Source organism: Gavia stellata, chromosome 10, assembly GCF_030936135.1.
Source record: "Gavia stellata isolate bGavSte3 chromosome 10, bGavSte3.hap2, whole genome shotgun sequence".
Classification (NCBI taxonomy): domain Eukaryota; kingdom Metazoa; phylum Chordata; class Aves; order Gaviiformes; family Gaviidae; genus Gavia; species Gavia stellata.
In genome coordinates this window covers 29,471,400-29,489,126 of record NC_082603.1, presented here as the reverse complement: position 1 = coordinate 29,489,126, position 17,727 = coordinate 29,471,400, and the positions used below count along the sequence as shown (strand labels likewise).

Below are 17,727 nucleotides of genomic sequence, written 5' to 3'. Positions count from 1 at the left end.
GCTTAAAGTTAAGTAATAACCTTTTAAAGTTACATTTATAAAAGAATCAAGAAATAACTGTAAAATACATGAAGTATACTGGGTTTTTATTCAGCCTTCATCATTCATACAAAAACACAGTATGAAATTCCTACAATCAATGCAATTCGATGTTTCAGATAAGAGACTGTTTTAGTATATATACTATTTAAAGCAATCTGTTAATAACATAACCTAAGAAGTAGGCTTTGCACATACTTCCAAGTTCACCAAATAAGAGATCATTAATATACTCATTTTGAATTAACCAAGCTAGCACTCACAATGTAACTTTGTAACATGATGACAACCGATATGCTCTGCTGAACTATCAAACTGGCCAGCAAACAGAAACAGTAGCTATATACTGAAGCATAAACCCCAAAAAGGGTGTAGATCAGATACCTGTGCCTTTCTCTACGAAACACAGGTCTCAGACACAAGCTATAGCATGTATTTCTACAGTGTTGCAGAAGAACATGCCATTTCAAAAAGACTGCTAGATAAATGAAAAAAAAAAATTATAGGCAAAGAGGGAACTCTCCTCTTACGCTATCTCAATTCATATTAAATGGTCATTTATCTGCACTAAAGTGCAGATAGGGAATAAAAAATTACGTTGACATGATTGGTTTGCTGGGTATATTTTAACCATGTAACTTTTGTGTCTCCTCCACCCTACAAAGAAAACTCAATATTCACAGTCTCAGTAACACAAATAAGAAGAGGATTTATGTACTGGTTAAGTGTTCAGTTACTATCACTTTCCAAGTGTTTTATCTTTAATCTGATCTCCTACAGAAATGAAGATTATGGGATCATATTGTTCACTTTCTATTTTTATGCTCATCTTTTCAAAAAAAAATATACATTCATGAAAATTAGTTATCTGCACAGTAAAAACAAATCCAAATGACTGTCCTCCAAGGGAAAAGCAAGCTGCTATATGTATTTTTGGCAGCAACCTGCTAGGCAATCAATACCCACACAGCTCTGGAAAAAACAGAATTACGGTGTTATGTGAGAAAGCTGGGGTTATTGCAGAGGGGGAAGGAAGGGAAGAGATACTAAGGGGCAAAAAGGATTTAAAACTCCAGAAAAACAAGCTTCTTTCATTCCACTGATGGTAGAACAATATGCTTACCAATAAAGTATCTCAAAGGACTTGGGTATGTATAACATCAGATTCACTTTACATTGTAAGTCTCATTCAACACATCTCTTCTAATTCAAAACAAAACCTAGTTCTCTCCATCTCCAGATCTTGTAAGAATTTCCCCGCTACTTACAAAATCTTTCACAAATTCTAAAGAATTATGGGTGGAAAATAAGTCCTAGCCCTCAGAAGTGAATCTGGATTTAGATTCCCACTGTTTCAGCTAGAATGATGGGAGCTCTAGCTGGACCAGCACTCTGCACTGACTCAACCCAAGAACAGCTAAGCTCTTTTGAGCTTTGGCTTAATCAAGCCCAGTTCTCTGTCCTCAGTCTTGCATGACGTCAGGCAACATGCTCCCTGGATCTGTGATGCCCTAAAAAGGCAGGTAAGCATTATCCCTATTCAACAGTTAGTGGAACTGACACACATAGAGATCCAAGATACACACTCTTCTCTTTTCTATCATGCTTATTTAAGAAATCACCAGCACCGGATACCCACTCGTCTTCTGCGATAGATTACTGAGGCCCACTTGCCTTTACTTCTCTACAACACAAGCAGAAAAAGCAAATGTGCTACCTCTTCAGTCACTGCACTTACCAATCTGATGTAGAAGCAAAAATAATTTGATTTTGTTTAAATTGATATGCAAAGCTCAGAGCTGCAGAACTTGAAGAGGGAATACAAATTTAATTCTGCCAGGCACCTTCAGCAGATAACTGGGGCAGGGATTACCTCAGTCCCCCACACACAGATCACTGAAGTCCACCTCAGAGATACCGGATGTGCGGCACACCCAAGATCACAATGATGTCTGAGCACAACATAGACCAGAGGAATCTAGATGACCAGAAACCAGGCCCCATATTTTACTGCTAATGACACCCTTCTTAAACCTTCCTCTTAAAATCCAACAATTCAAAGAAATGAGAGAGAAAAAAAAAATAATCAAAGCTGTTGAAGAAGAAAAGGAAACAGATGAGAGAACAGTTTCATTGTCCAGGTTAAAAGAAATGTAAGAGAAGTACAGTAAATAATCACTAAGAAACAAAAAACTCACAGATCTGAAAATATCTGCAATTTTTGTCCTGTGATATCTCCCAAACTTCCAATAATCTGCCTGGCCAACCAATCAAGCAATAGATTTTATGCATATTCACATGATTTGCCAATTCTTCTTGAATTTATAACAACTATATACACTATAAATTCATAGTTCCAAATGGCTTGGTCTTTATTTTAGTGATCCTAAACCAATCATCTAGATCACACGTGGAGTGCAAACAGGTAAGTCAACATGTATGCTGAGTTCAAAGCAGAGTTTTGACACTACAAAACAATCTGCAAATAGAAAAGCTGCTCTAATAGTCAGTGTCATTCACAGATAAAGAAGCTATTACGCGATTTAGAAAGCTCTTTGATCTGCTTCTTACACTGAACATTACCAACTCCTTTTCAGTTCATCATACTACTTTTTAGAAAAATGTACCAGTGTATGTTCCTCCATTTATAATCTTCTATGAATTTTCTAATGTATTTCACCCATATTACTTCCCCAAATAAAATTTTAAACTTAGAGTGAAATATAAATGTAGTACTCAGAGCACATATATAAAGATCGAGTTCTATTATTTATTAAAAAAGGCTTCAGTATATCATAGAAACAAACAAAACCTTTCACACTACAGTAATTTTAAAAATTGCAAGAATCCAGAAGTGAGGCTGATAAGTATTACCAGGGCAGCTACGGCACTTCTGTAATTGATAGAGCACACGTGAATCTCTGACATAAGTATGGACTAATTTCAAATTATCACCTGATAGGAAATGACCTCTGGATCCTTTGTACGCTGGGAAGAGGGAAGGACAGGTTCCTTCCAGCTACTACTTCACTAACAAAAAAACCAGGCACCACACTTAAACATTTTGCCTTTTTATGCAGGCCCACAGCTGCTCTTTGGCAAAACTGAAGTTCCGGAAGTCAATAAGCAAGACCCGTAATGAACTTACCATTACCAGTAAGCATAGTCATAATTTGGTAGATAGTATGTCTTTTCTAACTCTGAACTGGACAAGGGATTTTCTCAACACAAGCAAAGGCTCAAAACATTTCCAGCATCTCTGATCATGCCTAATTCCTCTGTCACTAATGAAGAATAGCTGGGGAACAGTCCTAAAATAATTACCAAACTGAAATCTACAACAAAGAAGTATTTTCGTATACACATAATAGCAGAAAAAAAACAGTTCCAGCTTTGTCTACATTAGGCTTTAGTGCTTTTTTCTAACTACTGCAAATGTCAGTTCAGCTCAAGCCAGGCCAAAAAACAGGAAGACACTAGCAAAGACACATTACTGCATTATTTTATATACAAAGCCATACCCTAAAACAGGGTTCAGCATTGCTATCTAAAGTATCAGTTGATGCCTCAAGCCTCCACTAGAAAGCCTTCCACCTTTGTTACTATGTTGGAACCAAACCAGTTAACAGAAATCCAACAAAGCAATTTTAAGAAAAATTATTAACTGGCAATACCATTTCCAATTATAAAGTCCCACTCAACTTCATCATGCAATCAATCTCTTAAAAAAATTCATCAAGATTCCTGTTGATATTAAAAGGAGGGGAGGAAAGTATAGAAAACAGAAGCAAAATATATACTAGTAGCATGCAACACAATTCGTGATTGATAGAAAAACCTAGACAATCCTAGCAGAGCATACCAGAATGCTCCTGCACCTTCAGCGTATTCCCTTAAACAACTGATACTACGGTGACCCCACTGACTCATGAGGTAGATTTGTAGCTTCAGTTGCCATCAAAATATCAGAGATACAAGTAATATTAACATACAGCAAACAAGACAAAGATATTTATATATTCTATATACGGCATAGAGACAGAATATAGAGGGTATAGCCATTAGCATTATCTGCAAATAATTCAACACGAAGGTTCATAATTGCTACTCAAGAACTTAGAGACAAACGAAAAACCAATCCAAGTTGAAATCCAATACTGAAGTCCATGTTTTCATTTGCCCAACATACAGTGGACACTGGGGATAGAATATGTTAAGAGTTTAATATATGGACACCAAAACTTCAAAATGTAACATATGGTCAGACTGCCACATAATGACATTTCCAAATTATCAAATTTTACATGAAAGCAAAACAACGTAAAAAGTTTCTTTAAGTTCTCTCCTCACTGGCCTTCATAACTAAGACAACTATTGCCTTAGTTTATACTTAGACTGAAGATATCATGCAAGCTATTCAGAGAGCACTCTAGCTCCATGCTTTCCAAAACACAGAAAATCTACAGATTGTGACTCCACACTGTTTTTCACATAGTTTATCACTTTTCTTCTTTTTTTTTTTTTTTTTTACTCTAACAGAGCTATGCCTGTGTAAAATTCAACTGACTGGACTTGCTTCTTTAAATCAACTCCCACTTCAGCAGATCTGGATGAAAGAATACGGAAGGAAGAATCTACCCAGTGTTGCCATCCATAAGTCCCTGGCCACTCACTGTTTGTCTTTAACCTATGTTTTTAAATTAATTAGATTTCTCTGGTAACAACCTTTAAAATAGTTTAAGTGACCCTTTATGGATTTCCTCTACCATTCACCTTCAGCCTATTTGATGCTGATGTACTAGTTGGAGGGCTGTTATTTCTGAAAAATAAGTATCAATATTACACATTTCTACTTATCTCTTCTAGCAACACAACAGTAATATAATTACTGTTGTAATATTACAGTAATAAACAATACTGGAAAGATTCAGTGAGATTATACATATAAACTTGCCTTTAAAGTATTTTTCCTATTCCACCTGTCTGCTATGGCAGTCTGAATAGCAGCATTCCTAAATACCCCAAACTCCGCATGCATATAATGCAAAAGGGAGAAAAAAATCATAAAGCACATTCAGGAAACAAAAACCTGTCAAAGACAAAAGCACTGAGCGCAGCATCCCATTAATCCCAGTGAAAAGGTCCTGGGATCTGCAATGTTTTGTAATTTTCTCTAGAAACTAACATTTAAAGGAATGACATAGTTTAATACCCTAGGTATGACAGTCACACTCATTCCTTCCCACAAACACTAGCCGAGAATTAGACTCATTAAGATTTAACAGGGCACCTTAAAATCTACAAATGTTCAATGTCTAAAAAGAATCTTAACAGCTAAATTAAAAAAAGAAATCGTGTTACGCTTTAGTTTCAATTAAGTGAAAGCCAGCCAACCGAACAATAAGAAAGTACTTTATTTGTCTGTAAAAATAGCATCATTTATATCTCTAAAATAAATAATAATAATAATTTTTATATAAGATCTATATTTTTATGTATTATGATAATGGTAATTTACTTTTATCACACTGATTTTTAAAAGTGTGCTCTTCTTTTGATAACTATATAGCGTGTTTTGCTCTAGTCGCTAGTCAAACAAATTTGTACGAATATGTATCCTGAATTCTAATTTCAGCAGAAACTTATGTCAGTGAAGGATCCTTGATGCAGCTGTTAAAACTTCCCGCCCATTTACATTAATTGATGTAATTTTCCCAGTGTTGCAAGATGTAGCCAGCACTTAAAGCCAACACAGAAGTAAAAGCTGTTTCTATCACCTAAAACTCAATACTTTAACTTACTTTCAGCTATTTACTCTTGACTATATATTTCTTATCAATACAAAAAGCTTTGAAAACTTTTAGTATCATTGTACAGACACATTTCTCAATGCTTCACAAAAACAACAGGAGGAAAAACTGAGCATGTTAGTTCACATTTCTGTTAATTTCAAAGTTCAAGTCTCATAAAGAATCACAAATAGAGCTCTAAAACAGGCCACCTTTCAATTTACTTAGAGACTTTAATCTCAATCACATTAAAAAAATAAACAGTAGCCTTTATAGAAAACATTCAAAGTAGTCTGTGAATATACTGGTGTCTTCCAACAATGTTCTGGAAAAGATCGCTAATTCACGAGCACACAGATTAACTGTGCACTGAAACTATTATCCCTCATCTGATTTTCTGTAAAGAAACTCACTTTTATTTGGAAGATTCTCAGCTTAGTGCATCAAAAACCAAAATTCTGATCAACAAAACATGAATATACAACTTCTTCCCAAAATCTATTTCTTTTCCTTTTATTCAAAAGGAAAACTTCACTCTAATCCTTTTGCAAAACAATTTCCAGGTAATTTTTTATAGACAGCCTGTAAACTGGAAAACTAGCAAGCTATTTTCTGCTAAAGTTAGCAGAGCTAGTGGGCAGGCAACAACAGACATTAAAAGCTTATCATTCTTTGGCCACAAGTTTTAATACTGCATCTTTGTTCAGACTCTACCTTTGTTCCCTGAGACAATCAGTCAGACTTTATGCCAAACTAAAAAAACTGTATTTCATCTCAGTCTTAGCCCCAGGCCTCAGATCCTGAAATGTGTGTTTGAAAGTATTTAATCCCCAGCCTAATAACTGACTCAAAGTTAACACACAAAAATAACACCCAGCATTAGGACTCAGCAGTGCATTTTTGGGGTGTTTTTCTTCCTTTTTCACACACTAAAGAAGGCACCATAAAGCAAAGGACAATTAGAGAATCAATCACAATGTGTCAGAACATGGTAACTTGTTAGGTGTAGATCAGGGCTTGAATTAGAGGGAGGCTTGCTTGAGATTTTAGGTCCTTACTCAGCTTCCATTTCAGATTCCCCAAACCTCTGACGAGATTTTTAATTTTGTCTCTCTTGGGCCAAGGGGACTGTACTTCTCATTTTGTATCACATGCCATAACTTTATAAAAAGAAGTGCACTACTGGGCTCAGGCAGTAACAAAGGATTTTGATGTTGTTTCAACCACTGAAGGTGTATCTAAAATCTGGATTTGCTCCATAGAATCAAAAATTATTTGCTAATAAAAGTTAATTACAATGTTTTAAAACACTGCCTAGTCAGTAAAATGCTGCCGAAAAAGAATAAAAGCTTTTATTCAAGTAGAGCATTTTTTTATTATTATTATTATTATTATTATTATTATTATTATTATTACTTACCCGTTTATACAGGGCCCCTTCCAGTTTTAGATTCAGCCTGGACCAAAATATTGAGGGTAGTGTTATTCAGAAATTCTAATCTAATACAACCATACTTAATAAAAAGATTGCCAGAATTTGAGATTCCATATTCAGTCAACTTCTAGTATTTGAACTGAATGAAAATATGTGTAAAAATTAAACCCTCTGAAAAACCTCTGTCACAAAATAATCAGGAATATCTTGTCTATAAATAAACAAGATAGTTAACACGAAAACATAAAGTCTATCAATTCCCATCTGCTACTTGTTTCTCAGTCTGGTTAACAAGATAAACACAGTTCTTCAGCTACCCTCCACCTATTTAACCGTAACATTTATGAGCAAGTAACTAACCCACCTCTGCAAAAAGTCTGGCATGCCAAGAGTGCCAGTTATTCTTAGAGTGAGACATGACCACAGTTTCACGTAATTAGAGATGTTATAAAACGCATCCCGCCCGCTCGCCCCATCCCCCTCCACCACTACCACCATTGCAGGAGTGACTTGTTACACATCGCGATGAGCAAGTAACATTCCCTGCCCGGGGAGACAGCGGAGATCAGGCCATAAAAAGGGCACGAGATGCAAACAGGGATCCTCCCCTCTCTGGGCCGGGAGCCGAGGCTGCCCGCCGGCTCCCCGTGCGCACGGCGCGGCCCGCGGGCGCCGGCCGGCCCGGGGAACGGGCTCGCCTTGCCCCGCGCCAGCACCGGCGGCACACGGGGGGGTCCCGGGGGGGCAGCCCTGACGGAGAACGGCAAGAGCTCTTTCCCCTTCTCCAGGATCGCCGGCACTGGGAGAAAGGTGCCCCGGCCGCGCCGGGGAAGGGGTCACCCAGTCCAGGCACCCGGGGGCGGAGGCGAATGGCGGGGAGGTGGCTCGGAGGACCAGCGTCGCCGCCGCTGAGGGCTGAGGGGCGATCGCCGCCTTCCCCCTCGGCGGCGAGGCGCCTCTCCCCTTGGGGTCGTGCGGGGGACAAGGGCGGCGGGATGAGGGGGCACCCGGAGCCCCCAGGCCCTGGGCCGGGGCGGTGGCGGCGACACGGCGGCTCCGCTGAGGCGTCGGAGCCCTCCCCGCCCGCCCGCGGGGCCTCGCTCCGGGCGGCAGGGGCCTGGGGAGCGGGATACCCCGGCCTCCCGGGCCTGGGGGCGGAGGGCTGGGCGCCGCTCACTCACCTCGGGAAGCAGCAGGCGCCGCCGGGTCTGCATGGCGAGAGGGATCCTCCGGGGCCGCGCTCCGCCGCCGCCGCTCGCTCCCGGGCGGGCCCCGCGGACCCCGCGAGCGCTGGAGAGGCCGGCGCCCGCCCTCGCCGCCTGCCAGCCGGGCTCGCTCGCTGGCTCCGCGGCCAAGGCCGCCGCAGCTACCGGCAGCCAGCGCCCCCTGGCCGGCCCCAGAGGCAGCGCACGGCACTGCGGCACCGCCGGGGAGGCAGTGCGGAGCCTGCCGCACCCCCGCCCCGCGGCGCGGGGGGCCGGGCAGGCCGCGCCGCCACCTCCGGCCCGGCCGCCTACCGCCGGGCGTCACGGGCGGAGAGCGGGAGGAGTCACCCGGCGCGGGGGGGGGGGGGGACGGGGACGGGGACGGACACGCACCGCCGCGCCGCGGAGGGAGCCTGCCCGCTCGCCCCCCGCGGGGTCCCGCCAAGCCTGCGGGCCACCACCGAGCCCGCGCGGCCCCGCAGCCAGGGCCTCCCGCCCGCACACACACACGGGCGCGCGGAGGGCGGCACCGGGGGGGCGCCGCAAACCGACGGCAGGCAGCCCGGCAGGGGGGCTGCGTGAGGCGCAGCCGTGCCGCTGCCCGCGCCGCGGGGAGGCACCCATCGCTGCCCGGGCACTGCGCGGCGCGCTGGCGTGCCCTCGGCCGAGAGGCGTACCCCGCAGCCGGCTGCAACGGCACCCAGACACTGCGGGCAGAAGGACGCGCGGCCGAGGGCCAGTCATATTTTATTTCGCCGTTTCATATCGAGCACCTTCAAATCAGAGAGGGACACCCTGTCCTGTGGGACACCCACAGCCGCCCGTGCACGCCCGCACGGCCACCCTGAGGGGCTCATGGGTGCGCTGACACGGAGCCGTCCGCTCAAAGACACGTTAACTCTTCAGCTAAGCAGGATTCCAGAGGGGAAAAAAAAAAAAAACAAAGCACGGTAGTTCCTCACAGAAAGTGTCTCGGAACTGCGACGGCAAACTGACAGGTTATGCCAAACCGTAACTATGCGCCCGGAGTCTCACCGATTCTCTAAGAGGAGGCGGCCGCGGCGGCGCCCATGCCGGGAGCGGGACACCTTTCCCCGCCTGACTGCAGGCGCTGGGGAACTCCAGGAAATGCCACTTTCCCGCGTGTGACTTGCGGCGGTGCTGCGGCTCCGACGGGGCGAGGGGCGGGGAGGGGGCGGCCGGCTCCGGGCTGCCGTACCCGGCTACAGCGCGCACAGCCGCCCTCTGCTGGGCGGAGGGCAGCGCCCCTCACCAACGCTTCGCGCCGCTCTAACGCCTCAGCCCGCGTGCGGCCTCACCCGCCCGCGCGGACGCTCATCGCCTCCCCCCTCGCCTCAGGAACCCTTCGCCTCAGGAACCCCTCTCCTCAGGACCCCCTCGCCTCAGGAGCGCCTCGCCTCGGCTGCCCCTCGGGAACGGCTCGCCCCCCGCCGGGGGAAGGGAAGGGGAAAGACCCGCCATCCCCTCACCTTCGGGCAGCGCTCTGGCCTCCTCCCAGCCGCAGCAGACCGCCATGTCACCCCCAGGAGGGAGGCAAAGGCCAGTGTGCTGCTGCTAATGCAGTTGCACTACCATTCCCACTTCTCAGGTCTTCGCACTTGCAGGCTATCACTTTCCAGCAGGTTAGGCTTCTCCATTAACTTCCTACCTATGGCAGTGAATACGGTGTAATGAGCCCCAGTGATAAGATCTAGGCCTTCTTGCTCCAAGAGCATCAGCCCATCCCACTTGAAATGAAAGGGAAACACTTAATGTTTATTCATTGATTCTGGTAGAACTATGTGCTTTTCAAGCAGAAAATACAAGATACTCCCAATCAACTGAATCATCAATCCATGGGCAAAGAGCTGAGGAGATGATAAAAAAACACTCATCAATCATAGCTGGTAGTAGCATGTTAATGGAGATGGAATTAATTTTCTCCCATAAAGCCTTCCTGGTTAACCCCACCTTGCTATCTCTTTAGCAATTAGTGGTGTCATGCTTGTAAAGCAGAGATGAGGAGTTCAGATCAGTCCAATACACAATTATTATCCTCAAAACAATTCTCGTTAAACACCTCAGACTGCTAAACACACAATATGCCTGACAAACAACAAGAAAATAAATTAAAGGGTGAGCAATGTAACACTTCATACCCTCCGGCCAAATGCATGCAAGCACATAGGTTTGCCATTTACATATGTTTCACAGAGGCATATCACTACCATAATTTTGTTCTACTTTAATCCTTCTGCATACAGCCATTCATTGGAATGTTTTCTCACCGAACACTGAGAGTTTTTACCTGAAGGATATAATAATGGGCTGGTTTCCAAGAAGGCCATCTCATAAAAGCATGCAAAAAAGGAGTTAGGAGTGATGGGAAACATCTCTGTGAGTTAAGGTGATGGGACATGGTCTCATACCCTGTCCCTTCTCGGTATCTTGTACCTTGGATGCCACATGACTTGTTCCCAGTGAAGATATATCTAGAGGAGCAGGAAGTCAGCAAAACTCAGGTTGCTGCTCCGGGCAGTTGTGGTGCCAGACACCTGAGCTTAAAGCAGGAGATTGCCCGTCCTGTGTTCTCAGTGTGCTCCCTCTGCTAATGTCAAAACAGGAGACATTTGGGTATGGATAGTGAGAAACACTATATACAAACCAAATCAATAATTTTCATCCCAAGCCCCAGAAAGGCTGTAAGACATGGACCATGACCTTCTATTTGGCACATTAAGTGCAAGTGTCAGAGTTACAAATTCTCCAAAAAGTATCTTCAGCTTTTCCATGTACAACAGCCTCACGTCAGTGAGCCTCTACAGCATCGTCATAAGGAATCATGCCTAATAGTACCCCACATGATAGCATAGACATTTGGTATAGAGTTTGCCACCTCTTTCCCAAGTCTTTTACCATCTTTGCACAGCTCTTTAATGAGAAGCTACCAAGGAAGAGGCATGAAGGAGAGCATATAGAAGAGGAGACTCCAATTTGCAAAAGGCAGGGAACTGGAAAGTGGGTGAGAAGACCGTAGTTAGAAAGATGAGGGGAAACTATGAGATGCCCTAGTTGAAAGGAGCGGCAGAGAGTCACAGGGTCAATAAAAGGGTGTGTGTCTGTAACAATGTATGTACACCAGGAGCTAGGAGTTATGGGCAATTGATACAGGTTTCAAAATGCTGCAAGAGTAATCTATGAACAACAGAGTTAAGGACAAATAAGAGGATTTTTTAACTAGAGGATTTTTTAACTACTTGGTGAAACTTGCAGAAACTTGGGGAAAAAGGAAGCTTAGTAAAGACTTCAGTCTGTTACTAGGTGGGAATAATAGAATGGTTGTACAAATGTAGGAAACGCAGAAGAGCTCAATAACTATTTCTGGTCTGTGTTTGGGGAAGAGCCAGATGGTACACGAATATCATATGATGATGATGAAATACATTCCAGGCACTGAGGGGGATGTTAAACAGAAGCTAATAAAGTTGGGCATCAGCAGGTCTAGGTAACTTGCATCCAAAAGTTTTAAAAGCACTGGCACAGAGTATCTTTAGACCATTAATGTTGATTTTCAATAAATCTTTGAACACTGTTAAAGTTCCAGAGGACCGGATGAAATATTGTACCAATATTTTAAAAGGGTAAACAAGGTGACCAGGGTAATTATGACCCACCAGCCTGACAAGAATTCTGGGTAACATAATGGGACATTATCTACATTACTTGATTAAGAAAGAATTAAAGGATGGAAATCCTTGCATAATAAATGCAAATTAATGTGGAAAATAAATTTTGCCAAAATAGCTTGATTTTTTAATGGCATTACAAGTTTGGCTGATCAAGGCAAGTAGGTCTGCAAAATATTTGTTTTGGTAACTTGCAGCTTTTTAATTAAGAAGCCAGAGTGGTACAGACTCATGACAGCACATACTAAACTGTTGAAATTCTAGCTAACTGACAGTTACAAAGCGGGGAAATAAGAAGTCATCATCAAATAATGTGTTTCTGGGTCCTATAGCAATTAATTCTACACTATATTTTATTGATATTAATGGCTCTAAGGAAAACATAAAATCATCACTTACAAAGTTTGCAAGTGATGTAAGAAATAGGGAGTCATAAATAACAAGTCATGATGTAAAGTATCTGAGACAGCTTGATAACAAGTAATACGCATTTCTGTACAGCTAAAAGTAAAAACATGCACCAAAGAATAAAGACAGTGATTATAGGATGAGAGAATTTGTGCTCTAACAAGTTAATGCCCACAAACCTCGAGAGTCATCACATATAATCAGAAGAAAATGAGCAGGTGGTGTGGTGCTGTGGCCAACAGGCTAATGCAATCCTTGGTTTTGTAAATGGGAGAATATAGAAAGATGTCTATTCATTTTTTCTGGTACTAGTCCAACTGCTCCTGAAGCCTGATATCCAAATTCCTTAATTTCTTAGTAGAAGCTGAAAAAGAGATGGTTCAGAGAAGAGCAATAAGAATGATTTAGATTGAAAGTGAAAATGTTCAACCTATTTCAGTGTCAAAAAAGAAGGTGAAGGGGCGACTCAATCACAGGTTTTACGTACTTTCAAAATTCAGTGACTGTATGCTAAAGGCAGATGTATTCAGCTTCCTGGTGAGGTCTTCTACCAGTGAAGATAATTAATCACTGAGACACTTTAGGGAGGAACAAGTTAGATTTCCCAGCACTGGAATGTCAAAATCAAAATCAGGTGCTTTTAAAACCTATATTTTAAGACAAGCAGGAGGTCAGTCCTGTAAGTCTGTTACCCATGAGGTACAACTACATGATCACAGCTGTGGATTCTGGTTACTAGTCTATGCAGAAGTCGATTTCCTTGGGCACTAAGAAGTAACAACCTGTCATCCCTTTCAGCATCATCTGACACAGATCATGTGTTCTTGAGCACATGATGGGAGCAGCCGTGTGGATGGTAATGTTTACATGGGTTGAAGGGATGGGTGGACTTGTTCACAGAAGGCAAATCCTTTGAAGCATATTGCATACAAAGAAAACATTTCTCACTCAAGAAGTCTGAGTCATACGGTGCTGGAAGCTGGGAGGTTACTCCTGACAAGTGTGACTATATGATTACCCTGCTACTAAGCTCTTCCTCTGGCATCTGCTTCTGGCCACTGTCACAGGCAGGATACGGATCTTTCTCATGCCAAGCAGTCTCTCAGGTCCATACCAAAGCTGACCCACCCCTAGTCTCTGAACAGTGGTGTGGGAGCAGAAGATAGATGCTTGATAATAAATAGGCATAGGCACAGGAGAGGACAAGAACCAGGGGAGAGAAGAACAGGAACACTTGATATTAGAAGGTCAAAGGCAGACTTGGGTAAGGGATCGTATGTGAGGCTCTGGACCTCTCCAGAATCTGGCATTGATCGAAATATTCAGGAGTCTCTGCGTCTGATCTGGTGTCGTCAAAAAATTAGGAAACCTTACAGCAAAATGTTCGTTACTTTCCCAATGTAGTTCCTGATACAAATACTCAGCCTTCTGCTGATGTGCAAGATCTCAAGTAGAACAGGCTTGTGCTGTGAACCTAAGCGTCCAAACCCCTTGGGTGACTGAAGCTTTTATTCACAGTTCCACGGAATAAAATGTTGACTTTTTTCCATACAGTTGCTAGTAAGCGCTTGCATATCACACTCTGACAGAAACGATACTCTAAATGTTCATTACTACCACCACTGCTAGTAGAGTGCTTAGTGATCATTTAACCAGTTTCTGTTTTAAAAAAACAACTCTCTGAGTACACCCTTCCAAAGACCCCAAGAGACCCGCAGTGAAGGTTACAATGTCATGATTTTGCCCTCTAGTGGTTGAGTGACTACTCCAGCTCCCGTGGCGTCTGTCTTACTACATCTTTATTACTTCATCAGCCTTGAATCTTTGATTTTTCTAAATTTTGTGCAGGCTTCATCCATTATACTCAAGTACTGCCTGCACCAGAACAATCTGAATCAATAAAATTGCTTGGCTAAACATCCTCAGAATCCTATATTAAGGTTAACTCAGTATTTAGTGAGTCATACAATAAAACCACTAATACATGGGCACTTAATTAATCTATGATGCATTTTCCGCCAGATATGACTTAATCTGTAGAAAAGAAAAAGACCTGTTAGGTCACCATTTCGATTCATGAGAGTCATTTCATGCTAAATACCTATTCTTATTTTGTCCAGTTTAAATTTTAAACATGCCATGTATTCTTAGGATTAAAAAAAAGATGGAATTTTAATCCTTTCTAATGGTAAACTCACATAGGTTATGCATTTAAAAGGGAATGTAATTTCGTTACTGTCTATGCTGGCTACATCTTGAAACATCCAGCACTTTTCTGTCCATATTCTAGACACTGGCCCAGAGGCTCTAAAAGATCTGTGTCTGTATCTGTGCTAAACTTCTGTGTAATCTTGAGCAAGGGCTTTGGACTTTAATTACGTCTTAATTTTTTTCTTTTTCTCTCCCTCTGGCACCCATTTTAGCTTATTAGCCCAAGCTTCATAAGGAAACAACACTTACTCAATTAAATTGTTTGTCTTTCTCTTCCCCTCCCTCCTTCCCACATCTTTTGGATCTCTTGGCCAATTTCTGCCACAGCTGAAAAAGTGGTAAGTCTCAAAGGAAATTAAGTTCTTACAAGTTTTGTGGCAATCCACGGCCAGACACAGAGGGGACGAGCCAAAGCAAATCCAACTCAGCTGGTACATATTCAGTGTGGCAGCAGCCAGTTCGTTAATCAGTGCATGCTCCGGCTGCTCAGGCAGTATGCATGCACCGCCACGTTACTCCCAGCTTGTGCTGTTTTGGCCGAGGAACGTTGCAGGGACTGTGGAGGAAGCTGAGGTCATTGTGGTAGGAGTGGCATCATGGACGTGGCAGCACTAGGGTTGTTGCAAGGTAGAGATCAGAGGGTGAAGACACAAATCCATGTGCAAACAAGGGCTATTTTTCCAATACTGACGGGACAACTTTTCAAGGGTTGTTATGTGGACTCAGTATTTGAGACTGAGATGTGATACTTAGGTAGTTTGAAAGCCTCTACTAAGCAAGAAGTCAAATTACAGGATTTAGTAGTCCCTGTTAACAAGAAAACAATAAACATTTGGATCATTTCATTCTTATTGTTTACTTTGCTATTCATCTGTATTTGGAAGCCCTGGAAATGCTTAAGTACCTTTCTGATTACATTCCTGGTCTGGCCAGAAGCTGGAAATGCCTTTAGTGAATACCCATGGGGTTCGAGTATTTGTGAGGGTGTTCCAGATGAACATGTCTGTGCTCAGTAACAAAAAACCTGCCAGGATTTGGAATCAGGAGAAACAAGTTCTTGTTCAACTCTTTAGCTGACTTGCTGAGTGACATTTGACCCATCTGATCCTCTCTCCTTCTACAGTAGAAGTAGTTATATTTACAGCATGAGTAAGTACTGCATGAGACCTTATGAAGGTCTGTGAAACCACTTTGAGAGTCTCCTCTGAAAAGTGTTATTATGATGATTACATGAAAAAATATCATTTGGAAGATATGAAATCATCACCTAAATATGTGCTTTCTTGTTCACTGAAACAAAAGACCTTTGAGATTCAAAAATGAATAGGAGTTTGAAAAATTAGCTCCATCTACAGAACTTCATCTTCCTAAAATGCTGAGAAATACGCATTTTCCATTTGAAGATCTGAAAGTACTTTACAAACTGTTGAAACCTGTTAGTTCCCCTGTGAGGATTAAGCAACCTGCTTCGTATCAGTCAAAAAATGCATTTAAGAGTTTGGTCTAGAATCTTAGAACTCCTGATTTTACATCCTACCCTGTGTATATTGGGATGTCCCTTGGCTGTGATATTATTTAATTTCCTCAATCGTATAAAACCTTCCATCTTTCAAAGATGATAGTACTCCAGGAATAATGTTGGGGCTGTGCCAGAGCAAGGTGGAACGTAGGAGACTCGAGATTCTCATTGTTTGGATAAAAGTCATAATTTATGCCAGTTTGGTCTAAAAAACCTGCCCTAAGTATAATATATTGGTGAGGAGGGAGGGACCAGCATATCTCACAACTTCTAGAAGGAAGTTTCTGAGTTGTTGATAGCCCCTTCTAAAAAGCCATAGGCACTTTTCCATACATGCCACCACCATATCTACACTTCATGGCCAATAGGAAGCACAATGGTGACGAACAGGTGATTTTTAAACTGAAATTCTCCAAAACCAGACCAGATATGGGCCCACAAGAAAGCTTACAAGCTCATAAAGTAGGTCTACATAAATAACAGTCTCAGGCATTTGCATGAGCTTCAGTGAACATACTCAGTGCTTGATGCACTCACTTGCAGAGGCAAGGCTTACTCAATGTGCTGGCTGAGAACAAACCGCATCAGACACTTCAGAAAGGAATTCCACCAGCAAACAGTAGCACAGAGGATGTTTTGTGGAGGATTTTTGAATGACTGTTTTTGTGAACAGAATTCCACTCCCTCGAATGTCAACACTTCAGATGCAAGGAAAATTCTAAGAACAAAACTATTTTGGAGAAATCAAAACACTACAATTCAAACTTGACTCAATTTTAATTATACATAGTAGAAAATAAAACTATTTCAAACTGAAAAATCATATCAACATAGGTATTATTAAATAACCCATTATTAAGAATGTTGACATGATATCTTTTGATGTGAGAGTCTTTTCTTTTGTTTCTTCCAACATAACTATATTCTCTGACCAAAAGAGCTGTCAGATTTTTTACACATTTGGTATACAAATTAAATAAATCAGTTAATTGTTGTCTAATATAAATGGACATACATTTTATACAGAAAAAATCTAATCCTTTTTAAATCCTGTTTTAATCTCTAATGTCTTGTAACAGTGAGTTCCATGCACTAATTGTCGTACTTCATAAGTGTTTTCTTTCATCAACCGTAAATGCTCTACTGTACAATTTAACTTAATACCCTTTTTTTCTCACACAGGAACAATCAATTTTACTTTCTCTATATAATCCTCCATTCTGTTTATTTCCACTATGTTCCTTCCGATTCATCTTTGTTTTGCAAAAATTATGATGTTTTCTTTAAATCACAAGTTTCTCTGCATCTTTATATGGTGTCATTTTCAGCTTCTAGATCCTCAGTTATATCCTTATTGACAGGCTGAGGGCTATGGCCAGAGCTGAGGGGGCCGTGTCACCTAGTTAGAGAAGCACCGTCATAGCCTTGGTGTTAC

General features: G+C 42.2%; 1 protein-coding gene across 1 annotated transcript in view; it reads right to left on the bottom strand.

Moving 5' to 3' along the window:
- The window catches only part of ZFYVE9 (zinc finger FYVE-type containing 9), a 59,621-nt gene extending 51,113 nt beyond the window's left edge, over positions 1-8,508 (bottom strand). The window contains exon 1 of the mRNA XM_059822280.1: positions 8,445-8,508. The gene's annotated coding sequence lies outside the window, so the exon portion shown is untranslated. The remainder of the gene's footprint in view (positions 1-8,444) is intronic.
- Between the last annotated feature and the right edge of the window lie 9,219 nt (positions 8,509-17,727).